General features: G+C 43.9%; 1 protein-coding gene across 1 annotated transcript in view; it reads right to left on the bottom strand.

Annotated features, from left to right (window-relative positions):
• The window catches only part of LOC143221692 (uncharacterized), a 148525-nt gene that overhangs the window by 41384 nt on the left and 92804 nt on the right, over positions 1–14337 (bottom strand). The window lies entirely within an intron of this gene.

Raw genomic sequence — 14337 nt, 5'->3', positions numbered from 1 at the left:
AATTGCAGTTTTCTTTCGCATTATAAGAATCTCGAAATTAGTGTAAATTGGATCAAATTAAATTAAATTTGATGAAACTCACAATTTTTGCACCACGTTGTATGAAAACTGCGTTATAGGATTACCTTCACAAAATTAAAACAAGAACGAGACATCTGTCTGGCTGCTGTCTGTCGCAGTTGACGAAGGATGTTTTCTTCAGTTCAGAGGCGAATTAGAAACAGATCTTATTCAGGACAGTTCACCTTGAAGTTTGGAGCGGGAATTCGTTGGCACGATGTCAGGCAATCCTCCCGTCAAGGAATACGCTGCCACCGGGAGGAAAACCGCTCGAAATCCGTTCGAAGAAAATGGCGGTGCGTGCGTTTTCGTGGCGGCGCGGCGGGAGACAGCCATCAGTTTCTTTGGCGGGCTGTAGGGAAGACTTGTCGGTTTTCGGTGAGAAAAGTCACGTTTCGGTCGTCGCGGGTTCCGACATTACTTTCCGCGGGTCGAAATAACACGTTTCAGCCGTTGGGGATGGGGGTCGTGAAAAGTCTTAATCGCGAGGAGCTTGGTTAACCGATGAATCGGTCTCGGTAAAAGGCGGGTGCGGGAATAACACTATTAAGCGGAATTGCGTCGTGTCGTTTACGCGATCAACGTTTTCCAGGACGACGGGGCGGGACTAGGTTGGGCCGGGCCGCGTCGTCCCAATTTGGCTGTCCAGGAAGGAGCACGCCACCGTAATACCCTGGACAGGCCTGGAATCGTGCTTGTCAGCTCGGTTACCGCGAATAATGGATGCGACGGTAACTCACGTTAATGAAGCGCACCATTTACATCTCCTACGCCGCCGACGCGACGCGACGCTCTCGCTGGCAACCGTACGCCCAGAACCCGTTCCGCGATGCGACAACCTGCGACCCGCTGCGTCACACCTTTGATAACTGCGGGAAACGTCGCCCTCGTGGAACGCGGCCACCCTTCTCGAGCCGAAGGACACGATTCGTAACCGTACACTCATTCCGAGTGTTCTATCTATCCATCTAGAGTCTAGTGTCTGCAAAAATCATTCTCCTTTTTCGGGAACGACGCCCGCTAATCGGTTTCTTTGTGTGTGGTCCACGTCGTACGGTGTTGCAGATGTTACCATACTGATGGTATCGACGTTTTCATATGCTGTCTTCTAATTATCCCAACAAAAACATCCTGTAAACAGGAGCCAAGTTCTTACGGCCGTAAAAAGTTGTGAGATCAAACAAAATACGGCCAAGTTCGTTAGCTTAGAAATACCTCTTGCAATACTTGTAAAAATTAGTTTAAAAGAACGCTATTTAATTTTTAAAAAGTTACATGGAGGGCTCCTGTTTACAGGATGTTTTTGTTGGGATTTCATCAACTATTGTTGATGTATGTTATGCTGCTATGGGTGTGGGTACGCCGGCCATCTGCGGCCCGAAGACCCCCTTCTGGGGTCTCACTGTTAAGAAAACGAAAGGTAGCCCTTGGGCAGCCCTGAATAATTTTAGATAGTGTAATTCTAACTAATTCTTTCACACTACGTCACAGTAATGCACGTTATATTTAAATTATATCTGTGATTGTCAGGAAGAACGCCGCATGTTACACACTTTTACTTTCGAGATATAGCCGTTTAAAGTTTTTAAAGTTTTGATAAATTGTATTATTTTTTCGAGCCTTTCGAATTTGTTTTCATGACTTTTTTTTCTGACAAACACGTCAATCCTATACTACGAAGCTCAATGAATGCATAAACTCAAATTTTTTGAAATTGTGACATGCGGCGTGTTTCCTTGCAACCACAGATGTTAACTCAACACCGTGAAGTACTTCGCAAATACTATACCCATCGTCCCTCTGCAGATTTCCCACGAACAAGCTCTCCCAAAATGTCGATCTCTTCGCGAAGCACTGGTGGCAAGAACCACCGTCGATCCTCCTCGGTGAATCACGCGAAAGAATTATTCTCGGAGAGCTCTCCGGGTCTCCGGGGGCCCAGCGAATTCATTATGAAAACATAGTTGCGTTCACCAGAGAGAAGCAATAGCCGCCCGAGAGAGCCGCGGCGCGCAATGCACCGTGCTGCAACTGTGCTGCAACGTTAAGCGCGAAAACGGTCGATTCTCGTGGCAACGAATTGCGTTCGTAAATCAAGAGATTTACCTGTAGCAAGATTCCACGGGGAAGTATCGAGCGTTTAAAGGCATATATAACCGAGCTATATTCGCGTCTTGCGTCATTCGTAACGAGCGCGAATCGTTCGCGAGCCCGCGCGAATACGGACCGGTCCGATCGCGAAATTATTTCGCAATCAGTGCCCGACCGAGATTAATTCGAGGTTCGAGTACGACCGCAGCCATCCCCGAACCTGCGGCCGCCGTTCTCTCGAAAGGGAACAGAGAAACGAACGGAACAGAGACGCAACGAGAACCGGAAACGATGCCTACGATCCACCCGCGTCACCTCGTGATCTATGTGTTTTAATTCCACGGCAAAGCCGTCCTTTATTTATTGGCTTTCGTTACAGGATATTGCGACAGACTTCGTCACCCTGCGTCCCACCGACTGCCAATACTTCCATGCTTCTTGCCTTCTGTCCGCTTGAATAACGCGACTGTTCGCCTCTTCCCCGTTTCCACCGGTTTCCGATTTTCCATCCCGATTTACCCTTTGTTCCGCGGCGCAATTTCTGAACATTGTCAATCGGAACATTACAATTTCCTTCTTGCTTGTCCTTCTTCGCGACGACTCCGCGTTCTCGGTAGATTAGAATGTCTGCGTTGTTTCTCTCCTTTCACACCCCTACTGCATCGTTTAGATCGAACGTCATTTGCTTGGGATTTGTCCACTCCTTTTATTTCAACTCTCCGACGGCGCACAGTGGTGCCACATGGCCAAAAAGTGAGAAAAAATGTATAAAAACCAAACTATCCAACAAATCTGCTTGAAAATTTGTGGGAAGCATGCCGCAGATATAACGGTTATGTGGCAAAAAATAAATATTTATTTATTTATTAATTTTTTTTACTTTTCCCTGTTTGCACCAATGTGCGGCGGACCGTTCTTACAACCATATCAATGTTCAGGATCATTTACTGCTTCGCTTATCAATTTCTTTGAAACTTTTAGAGCCATTTCTTGTAGATACGCCAGTCTTCCTATTGTTTCTATTGTAACCGATGTTTATTTGATTAAACGATTTTTATAAATTGCGTAAAAGAAGACACCGTACTTCTGTCTTTGAATAAATATGCACAAAACCCGCGTCAGAGACTGCAAAGTGTCCTTTACCACACTGCCGGTGATTTTTATCATATTTTTCGTGGCGAGATCGAGTGGTTAATTAAATTTCAGCGTGAAACATCACTCGCGGTTTTCTAATTACTGACCCAGGATCAAAAGAGTTATGGGACTTTTTAATGCGTTATACTTAATATATGGACCGGGAAGCTTTTTTAATAGACCAGGAAGCACGTGAAAATGTCGCGGCGTAAAACCGAATGAGTTGAGAAAAATTGTTAAGGTTGTATTTTGAGAAATAATCACTCGCGAATGTTCGAACAGGATACTCTGTATCTAGGCTCGCGCGACTGGATATCCAAAGCCGGAATTGCGGTTCGCACGTAGTCGGAGCGACTCCGAGCGGACATTTCAAAACGCGCTTCAACTCTAATCCGTTTTAAAGGATCCCGAGCGCGTAGCGGGCACACCAGGCATTGACTTTCAAATCGGTCGATAAAGATTCGAAGAGCTTTCCACGGTAAACACGGCTTCACTTTTCTCGATAGTATTTCGGAACTTTTTAAATATTTGAATTTCCGATTCGAAATCGCGGTTAGGAAACTCGAAAATAGGGTCCCGAGGAAGGAGAACAGCGATACCGGTATCCGAAATAATGTTGTCGGAAACTTTCGACCGAAGAATGTCGCCCATAGAATGCAAAGCGCATTCCATTGAAAAACTTGTTTACCGACCGAACGATCCTCGCGTGGCTGCAATTGTTTGGCTCTGACCATTCGAACGGTAATCGTATTTCAATGATGCCTATTAACCCCTTACGCCACGATTTATTTTATGGTTATACAATAGTCATTCGAATTTCTTTGTCCGGCAGTGAAAGAAAACTCGTATCCACACTGGCCTTCCTATTTTCAGACGAAATCAAATTTTCTTCTTTCGTAATCAATTTTTAACCACTGAAATAAATATAGAAAAAAAATTTTCTTTCCTTTGCTGTGATATTTTTGCACTAAAAAGGAGAAAATAATTTTTTTAGACATTAGTGACTATAAATAAAAGCACGGAGCGTCCACGAAGATTACGTCAATATAGTTCAGCGCTCCACGCTTTTATTTATAGTCACTAATGTCTAAAAAAATTATTTTCTCCTTTTTAGTGCATTTTAATATAAGCGTGGTTTTTAAAAAGTTTTTTTATATATTTTTTGTTTGAGATGAGGTCGTTCTACTCTCTGTAGTCGTGAAGAAAACGGCACGGCGACGGGGTTAATATCTCGGAGGACAATTTAAGAAATAATTCTTTCGCACAAAGATAAATTGTATCCATAATTTTGTCGACCAGATGCGCCGCAAAGGTGAACGGCGAGCAATTTCGCAATGTCTGGTCGCTCTGTGATTATTTTCTGAAGAAACCGACCCCGCCCGTAGTTTCCCGGTAACCGGAATCGATAAACGCGTTTGTCTCGTTACCCGATACACGCGTAATTAGTTCGTTCGGATGGTGCTGCCGACTGGGAACGCATACGCCCCGCATCTACGTCAATTTCTATTACAGTCGCGGTACGTGCCCGAGTTTTCGATAGAAATAAACGGCGAGTGGCTCGGCCGGCGAATACGGAATGTCTGCATTTCGAAAATGAACAGACACGCGTGTTCTGACCGTGCCTGGATTTTCCGCATTTTCCCGCGTCGACTCGTCGCGAAAGAAAACTCCCCGGATGGAAGATTTAAGTAGCGCCCGGGTTTCACGTCCCGTCGTTTCGCGTGACGACGCTTATCCTAGCCGGCGCAGCTTTTATAAGCGCGAAGTTCATGTGGAACCGGGCCGGCCCGTTTATGCTTTATAGATAAACAGCTCCGGCTCGGTTAAATCCCGGTGCTGTAACGCGGCAGGCGATCAAGAAAGATGAGAATAACTGTCCTCTTTAAAGCCCGTGTTTTAAGTTTTTTAAACGGACGCGACGTTAGGGATAAAGCGTCCGCGAGGCGACGCCGACGCTGCGAGAAACTGCCACGACTGTATCCCTTCTGACGACCATAAATTTTTTTTACCGTCCAAGAGCCGGACTACGGTGGATTCTTCGCGATTCTACTTCGCTTTCCGACATAGTTCTTGCTTATTCGAAGTCATTTCATGCGCAACAGCTTCTCGATAATCCGAACTAGTTGTCATCTATTAAATTATTTGCAATAATACACGAATACATTTTTCAAGAGTTCCCGGCAACTTACGATCTCTGCGCTATACACACATTGTATATTGAAACAGAAGGATTAGACGAGGTGCAGAATAACTCTGTATAATTTCCAACTCGTTGAATTTATTCAAGACAGAAGGAAATTTTTTACATTGCATAAAGAGGTCGGCTGCTCTTTACTTTTCCGGACTCAAAATTTGTGCCTTTCTCCTAAAGATTCTTCCTAAAGATCTGCAGTTTAATAATTAGACTGTGGATCTTCATGCAAAATAAAAAATGTATACATTGATTGCAAGACAGAGAAGCCAAATAAAAATTTCTCTCTTCTTTTAATTATCTTATTAAGGTGAAACTAATACACTGGTGTCCTCAAATCTTTTTAATATATGTCCTCTCCCTTAAATTGTACGTACTCATTATCGTCATAAAAGCATCAAATTCGCAGTGTGCTAATAATAATACTAGATTGCTTGCAACCTCACGATCTCGGCGCGGCACGTGATCCGAAGACTGCTCCCGGGTGTGAAGGGTTGCAAAGAAATAAATGCGCATCGTGTGCAATTGTTATCGTCCAAGAGGTGACTTTCGCATAAGGGTGGCTACCTCTGCTCTCCTTTTATTTGCGTATTTATTCGCGGAAGGAGAGAGACGCGACGGGACTGGGCTGTTCTCTTCAAACGGCCGCAGGCGACGGTGGCGAGCAGCATGTGGGAGGAGCCTCCCCTATCTTTTCGCGTGCCTCCCACGACTGGCTCATTTATCAAGTCGGGTTCCATTAATATCCGACAAAATAGTAGAGGGATGCACGCGCGACATCCCATAGAAGTCGTGATGGCTGTCGGGTGCGTCGCCTCGCAGCGGGCGGCTTGCAATCGCTGCAATCGCGAGGTTCTGCATCTCTGGAACGGTGTACATATCGTTGGAACCTTCGAAGTTAGCATAGCTGGCAGCCTCAAGTCCCAAAGTATAATGGCTTTCGGTTAACCTTCACTCTGCGTACATGTATTCTAATGTTAACGCTGTACTGGGGTGTAATTACACCCTTGCATGTTTTCAGTGCAACGTGTAATACTACTAATTGTACTAATTCACTAACAAGCAATAGCTAAGGATTACTTAGAGCTGTGACTAACTATTTGCCATTTAGTTATCACTAACTAATCAAAAAGTTTTGACTAATGACCATTTTGCTATGATTAACATTCAAGAAGACATTTTATATATTAGTCATTTTTAAATATTAGTTGATTATTGCCCTACTCTGGAGTAGACTGCGGATCTTTATGCATTTGTGTGAAGAAATTGATTGAGCGAAATATATAGCAAAATAATAGCAAAAGGACCTTAGGCTATTGGACCAAGCAGAATAAAATGGTTGTGCTGGCAGAATGTTGGCCAGCGGACCCCCAAGAATAAAATCGATGTCAGGTTGGACGCGGGACCGCAAACGGTTAATATTTGGGACCAATCACAGCCTGTGCCAACTCCCGAGCTCCCAGCGATACATCTGGGTCGGCGTACCGTTCCGATAGGTGATGGCGAGGGTTTCTACGACAACGTTTTCGGATGGCATGGCTGACCGACTCGGATCCCCCGAGCGTTCGCTGCGTGACAAGGTTAGTAATGGCCCGTTCGCTTCTCTTTCGTCCTGTGTTTTCTGGCCCTGGCCGAGCCGCCGAGCAATTTTCTCGTGCGCCAAACTTCCGCGAAATATAGAACACGCGAGGGCTTATAGAGACAATTAACAATTCATCGACGGAAATTGGTGGTTCAAGTGAAACGGAACAAAACGTGTATGCACGCATATCTCGAGTGTCTCTGTTTGCGTCATGGCCGAAAAAGTTGCCAGGTTATTCCTGGACCTCACGAAACAATTAATAGACAGAAGGCGATCGCATGGATCGATCAACTAGAAACTTTTTTTCGAAGTAACGTTCCGAAAGCACAGAGACGACACAAGAATAAAACTGATATTTTATGGAGATTCGTTAGTCAAAGTCGACTCTGACACCGATCTAGATACTGGAGAACAATTAAAGCGTCTTCGTTCAATGGGCGAGGGGTAATGAATTATTCACTGAAGTATTATTGGAGAGCAAGGCAGAACGTGTGAACACGAACAAACTTTGGGTATGTGCAGGATCAAGAATATCAAATCGCGAGGCACAATATTGTCGAAATCATCGAGGTCCGTTCTATCGAAGTCGCGGTGCGATCGATCTACGATTACATTACGGATATTTAGGTAACGTAGGAGCGTCCTCTATTGTACGAATAAATTTATCGACTCTCAGGACCAGAAAAAACACCCTCTGAATCGCTCGGTAACGACAATGAGAGCCGAACGATGGCTGGTGTGTGGCCGTTTCGGTCGCTCGTTTGGCAAAAGTAATAAATGGCGGGCGAAGGCTCGCGATGGCAATCGCTGGCGCGCCGTTGTTCCAGAATAAACATCCGACAATAACCGATTATTAACTGTTTCAAGCTGGAGTTTCATAATAATCCGACAACGGTTATTCGATCCGCGGGAAGAATGGGAATTGCGGGAACGATCGAGCGAACCAATCGGAGCCCTTGGATCTCGCTCGCGTTCAATTTCTTCTCGCGATTCATTCCGCGGCTTTATTAACGCGACCGCCGCGACGCCGACGCGGGCTTATCCCGCGATAGTTTTTCAACCGGGAAAATGAAATTTCCGATCGGCATTAAATGTTACCCAGCCGATAATTTATGCGCCGGCAATTAAGTTAATCGGGATTTGTAGAATCGGTACAGCCGGAATTACCACGTTTTGAGGTCCGATAAATTGCACCCGTTATGCCCCGGAATTTCCATAATCTCCTTCATTATCGCGGTGAAATCGAAGTTGTCGTTGAACGGCACTTTTCGGCCCGTTATCTCCTGCCCGCGAATATTTATACACGTGTTCCGGCCGGCTACAGTGTAATCCAACGGCCCCGCGACCGATACGCTATTTAACGCGCGAACAAAATCGAATTCAATTGTAATCTAATGGAAATTCTAACTGTAAACATTAATTGTAGCCGCCGCCACCGCACCCAGCCGATGAAACGGGAATTTGGCAATCGGTTCCCTCTTGACTTTGATCCCGAACACGTGGAAACCACCGAGAAAAAAAGAGAAACACTCGAATAGTTCATAGGTTTGCTCTGGTGTGTAGAATCGACGACGTTCTTCGCACGCCATTCCGAATTAAGTCTCGCGGATTGCCAATCCTGCTGGACAACACAATTTTGTTTATTAGCTAACGTAGCGTGGATCAGGTATTCACGCACTCAATTTTATTAAAACATCTACAACAGCACCGCGTATTGTTAGCACTGCCTATTTTATAGTTCAATGAAAACAATCGAATATTACTATAATTACTTGTACACAAACAATGCTAGTGTTAATAATTATTTCTTTATATGATACCCTTCGTATGATAATATGTACTACTCTTATACATATCTATAGGATCTCCGAAAAATGTTATTTCCTTGAAAGGGGCGATACCTGACGTCATTTCAAGTAGCTTTTCCCTTTGCGAAAATGTTCTTCGCGACTTTGTTAAGGAGTTATTAACGAAAAACAGGGACCAATCAGAGCGCGGCTACGGCGCACAAATTCCGACTCGGCCAATGCCAATGCCGCGCTCAGCGGAACCTCTGATCGATGCTTGCTTTTCGTTAATAACTTCTTAACAAAGCAACGGAGAACATTTCCGGAAAGGGAAAAGTTACTTCAAACGACAACAGGAACCACTTCTTCCAATAAAGGCTTTCTAAAAAAATTCTTAAGAGATGAACTTAATTACTCACATAACAAATCACAACATAATTTTCTTTTTCTTCCAACATTGAAGACGTTCGATCTAGTCCTCCAAGGGGATTGTTTCAGTAAGATCCTTGTTTGTAGAGAATTAGAGAGCTAATCGTAAGTGCGTATAGCAGTTTCTGTGTCGCGTGTCATAGGCATAACAGTAATATCGATCAGGTCGAGGCTTCGTTAGTTGGATTTACAGGCGACAAAGCCGCAACGTGCAGTCAGCAAAGCGTCTGCCGAAACCGAGCGTGACCAGGTTGGCGAACGATGTCGCGCAAAGCGACGAAATTTCTTGCCGGATGAAATTTCAGGCCGCGCTTCCCGTAACGAGCCGCAACTATTATCAAGATCGCCGCTATTCAATCAAGCCCCGGCGATGATAGGAATTAAGGCGGGAGGCGATGAAGCGGAGCGCACGCGCCTTCACCGGCAGTCGTCGAAATTCCGTGACCGATAGCACTCTGAGCTGTTAATGGTGAACGGTGCCGCGCACCCTAAAATGAAAACCTTATTTGTCTCGCGAATTACCATCGACCTTCGAAAACGGGTACGAAATCTCAAATCCTTGGCGGGAAGGTCTCGATCAGACTAGAAATTATGAAACTGGTTGAAAGAATTTATAATCTTACAGCTCCTCTCTGAATTCATCTTTGTCTTGTGGTTTCTTTTCGTGAACGAATTTTTCCAATTATCGCAGACTCCAGACCTTCTGGCTGTGTTTGCAAACGAGAGATCTCTGTGTAATGCTTCAATGTTTACATGGAATTAGGATGCGGGAAGTACATCAACATTGTCTTCGTACGTTGACCAAAGATCATTTGTACGTCAACATAACGTGCAACGATTAAAGTCTGTTGATTAGTTCAAACGCAGCCCCGATAAAAATACGTGACTCTTTTTGAAAAAACAACAATGTCCTAGAAATATAAGTAAACATTTCGTATTAATTCATAAAAATGTCAGCTTGAGAATAGAATCTTCCGGTTCTTTCACAACAATTCTGACAAGGAACCAAAAATAAGTTATTCTAAAAGTTTCTGCGATAAAATTCATTAATTATTGCAAGTCACAGGAGCTGAATAAAAAATGATTTCTTCTCACAATTATCTTATTACACTAGTACACTCATGTCCTAAAATCTTTTTGATATAAACCCTGCTTTAAATTGTGCGTAGCGATTTTTATTATAAATGCATAAAATCCGCAGTCTAGTTATAACAGTTAGGATCCCTGATTCTGACACATTTTCTCGCATCGTTGAAAATATTAGGTGTGTGTATACTATGTTTGTGCCGTGGCATGGTGTCGTTATCAATTCAGGGGTGCGATCAGATAAATTCGTCTCAGTCTTCCCTTTTGGATGGGCAGTTTATCGAAGGACGGTTCCGCGAGCCTTAGGGATTTGAAAGGGTCTTTCGTCGGGCATGATGGCGCATTCATCGGGCGTCGGGGGTGCGACGCGGAATTCCTTGAAATTTTCGGCTGTTAATTAACGTCTTTTCAGGAACGGGTGTCCGCGACGCGAGTCGCTTTAATTCCTCGGTGAAAAGCCAGTAATGGCCATTTACATTGTAACCCCGTCATGCGGTCGTGTTACTCTGCTATTAGTCTGAAGTCTCCATTAATTATCTCTGGTGAAATAGTACGCCCCCGCAGCCGGCCTGACCTCGGCCAGCCACCTCGTCCCGGGGTACGCTTCCTATGAAATACATCCAGGTATTTAGGCATTTCGAATAATTAACCGCACGGTCAACCTGCTCCCGATTCGTGTCGATTCGAGCCGATTCGCCCGATTACGTAGTCCATAGTTTAGCCCCGGTACCCTGCTTCGAATCTACGATGATTTACAAATATTGTCATCGAATCGCTCGCCGAGCCGTCTCTATCTACTGTTTCGATTGCAAACACTTCATCTCCATAAAGCGTTGCCTCTGGTGTGCGCTGCGTTGCGCACCGGGTTCGGTTGAACAGCGCGGAAAACATGTGAACTCGGTTGCGAGGCGTTTTACGCGAAATTTCGTTGCTTTTTGGATCAACGACGCGCGTAACAGAATACAAAGTAGAGCTCTTACCGCTTGCGTGTCCGTGTACACCGAGAGCACATACTCGCCATAATTTGAACCACAAGGATCATTATGTGAGCACGAGTATTCGAGTAATTAGATTTTGAATCTGAGGATATATTCGGGTACTTTAAAATCCAACTTGATTACTCGGAGAATTTATATTCTGAATACACAAGTATTCGAATATATTCGAGTACTCGGACACAATTTAGATTTGAATCCGCGTACTTGAATACACAATTAGCATATAATCTATACAGGTAAGAGTTCTCGAGTAATTCGATACCCAGTCAATTTAGATCTAGGTATCCAAGTACTTTGACCCCTAATAATTTGCATTCAAGTACCTGAACTTGTCCGAGTACTCGAATACCTGGCGAACTTAGATACTCGAACCTGAATCGAGTACTTGGGTATTCGAATTCGAATTTTTCGGATATCCAGGCACATAAAAGTTCTGAGATTTATTTGGAATGGGCGGATGCGAATTAATTGAATGACCGAATACCGGAGTGCCGAAGTTCGAATCCCCGTAGACGCAGCCTCCAGTAAGCCCCCAATTAGAAGTAAGCTCGCCGACAAAATATTTCCCGTAGTTAATTGTGCCGGTGCAAAATTGCCAGAGTGTAGAATTAACGTCGAACCGAATTATACAAACAGACATAATTGATCGTTATTGGCGTAATTTGTGTAAATACGTCAAATTCATCGCGACGTGCGAGAAATAAATATGGTATAGGAGGACACGAGGATACGAGAGAAGCTGAGCTCGCGGTCGCGCATACATGAATCCCGAAAAACCCATGGGGTGTGTCGTCCGCCTTGGGAACATCACGAATTACCGTGCAAACCGGCGAGAGTACCTTTTTCCCGTCTATTCCAACGGACAGGTGAACTTATGAATTTTAAAAACGTGTCAATCCTATCACCGAGCTTAACAATGTCCCGGCCGCTCGACGGTTGCAACATTTATCACGCGATACTCAGTTTTAATGTTAATTTTTGCGCGTACTTTGATATTCATACGCGTTTCCACGGACCACCGTAAACCGCTTTATGTATGTATGTTATCGTGTTTTCGAAATGCATTTTAAATCTGCATATATTTTAATTGAATCGCGCTCGCCATCCTTCACGCGGACCAGTTACAATTTTTCGCTGCTTTAATTATGCCACGCATATTATTAGCTGCACATTAAATTCGAACTCGCGCGGTGAAACTCAGCGTAACGGAACGCCGAACTATTTAGCTCACAGCTAGTTTAGTCGCCATTGTGAAACTGTTGCAATTACCGAGAATATATCCACTAGCGACATAAATATAAATATAACTATCTCTAATTCGTCAGTATATATAATATAATTCTCTATTATGTACCGAGAATTACGTTGCAAATCTGCTCACGGTGTTAAAAACACGTCGTTTAAAAATATACCATTCATCAGGGAATTCTGCGATCTCTAAGTTCTCGAGATGTTCGTCGAGCCAGACTTTCTAACTTCAATTTTCAGAGATGTACTTACCCGTGCTTCTTGTCAGACAGTTCTCGTGCTCTGTCTATCTTCGTCGAGGAAAGGTTGAGTTCTGTCGATCACTTTGAACGATTTCACTGAAATGCTCGCGTAATACGAAAAAATGTCGAGATCCTATACGTGGTGGAGGGTGGGTTCAGGGTCGAAAGTCAACGCTCGAAGAACACACTCGCGACACGCGGTATCTTCGGACTTAATCGCGAGTGTCGTTGGAAGAACGGGTACGTGACCGGGCAAAATTAGCTCCCGTAGAAAATTCGAAATATTCCAAGTAGCTTCGGCCGGCTGGAGCCAATATCGGCGAGTACAAGAACACGGGGGAATAGCGCAGATGTCGGCAGCCAGCAGGTGTACCCGCCATTGTACGCCGCGCTTCATAAGTGTTACGTAGAACTAATGCGGGCATAGTTGGCCGACAGGAACTTTTCCTCTTTCGTTGCGGCGCGGCGCGCTGTACTCGATTTTTGTTTCTCATTCAGATCGCGAAATACTTCTTCGAGTAATGCAGTTCAACATAGAAAATCTCGGACGAGGTTTCTGTGTTTCATAATGTATGTTGGCAAATAAATTCGTTCGGTTTTTGTGATTTATTCCACTTTAAACAACCGAACGAACTTATTTGCCAACCCAATACAAGGCATTACAATATAAAGGGGTACATGTAAAATCTGGTTCGGGTCGCAACCGATCCAGCCATCGACGATTAACGTACGATGATTCCGACAATGACCGTGCTGCAGTGACGATGACCGTCGAACGATAACGATAACGACGATCGTACAACGATGGCGATAGCGACGATGATTGTAGAACGATGGTGGCTGTAATCTGATGATGATTATACGACGACGTCTGTACTATGTAACTGAACTATAGTAGTGATAATTGTAGAACAATGACGATTGTAGAATGATGGCGATGACGACGATGATAGTAGAACGACGGTGATAACGACGATGATAGTCGAACGATGGTGGCTGTAATCTGATGATGATTATAGGACGACGCGACATAGAAAAATGGCAATTTTTACCACTTTTTATCGTTTATAACTCATGAACCAATTAACCAATTGCAATGAAATTTTCAGAGTGTATATAAGTTAAAGGAGTTGACCAAACACATATTTTAAATTGTCGTTATTGGCCCAGCTAAAGAAGTTGTAAAAATCAATTTTTACTATTGTTTTTCACAATTCCGACCAAATGCATTTTTTCAAGATATTTTTTAGACATCATTCACTAAACTAATTCTTCTAGCCTTACAGAGAAATTCAAGTCGCTTGGTCCATTCGTAAAAAAGATATTCTGATTTTAAGTGATTAGTTATGCTTCTAACTGTATACTATGTATATAATTGAACTATATTAGCGATATTTGTAGAATGATGACGATTGCAGAACGATAGCGATGACGACATGATCGCCATGATCGTAAAACGATGATAGCTGTAATCTGATGATGATTATAA

Source organism: Lasioglossum baleicum, chromosome 2 (assembly GCF_051020765.1).
Source record: "Lasioglossum baleicum chromosome 2, iyLasBale1, whole genome shotgun sequence".
Lineage (NCBI taxonomy): Eukaryota > Metazoa > Arthropoda > Insecta > Hymenoptera > Halictidae > Lasioglossum > Lasioglossum baleicum.
This window is presented reverse-complemented; position numbering and strand designations above follow the sequence as displayed.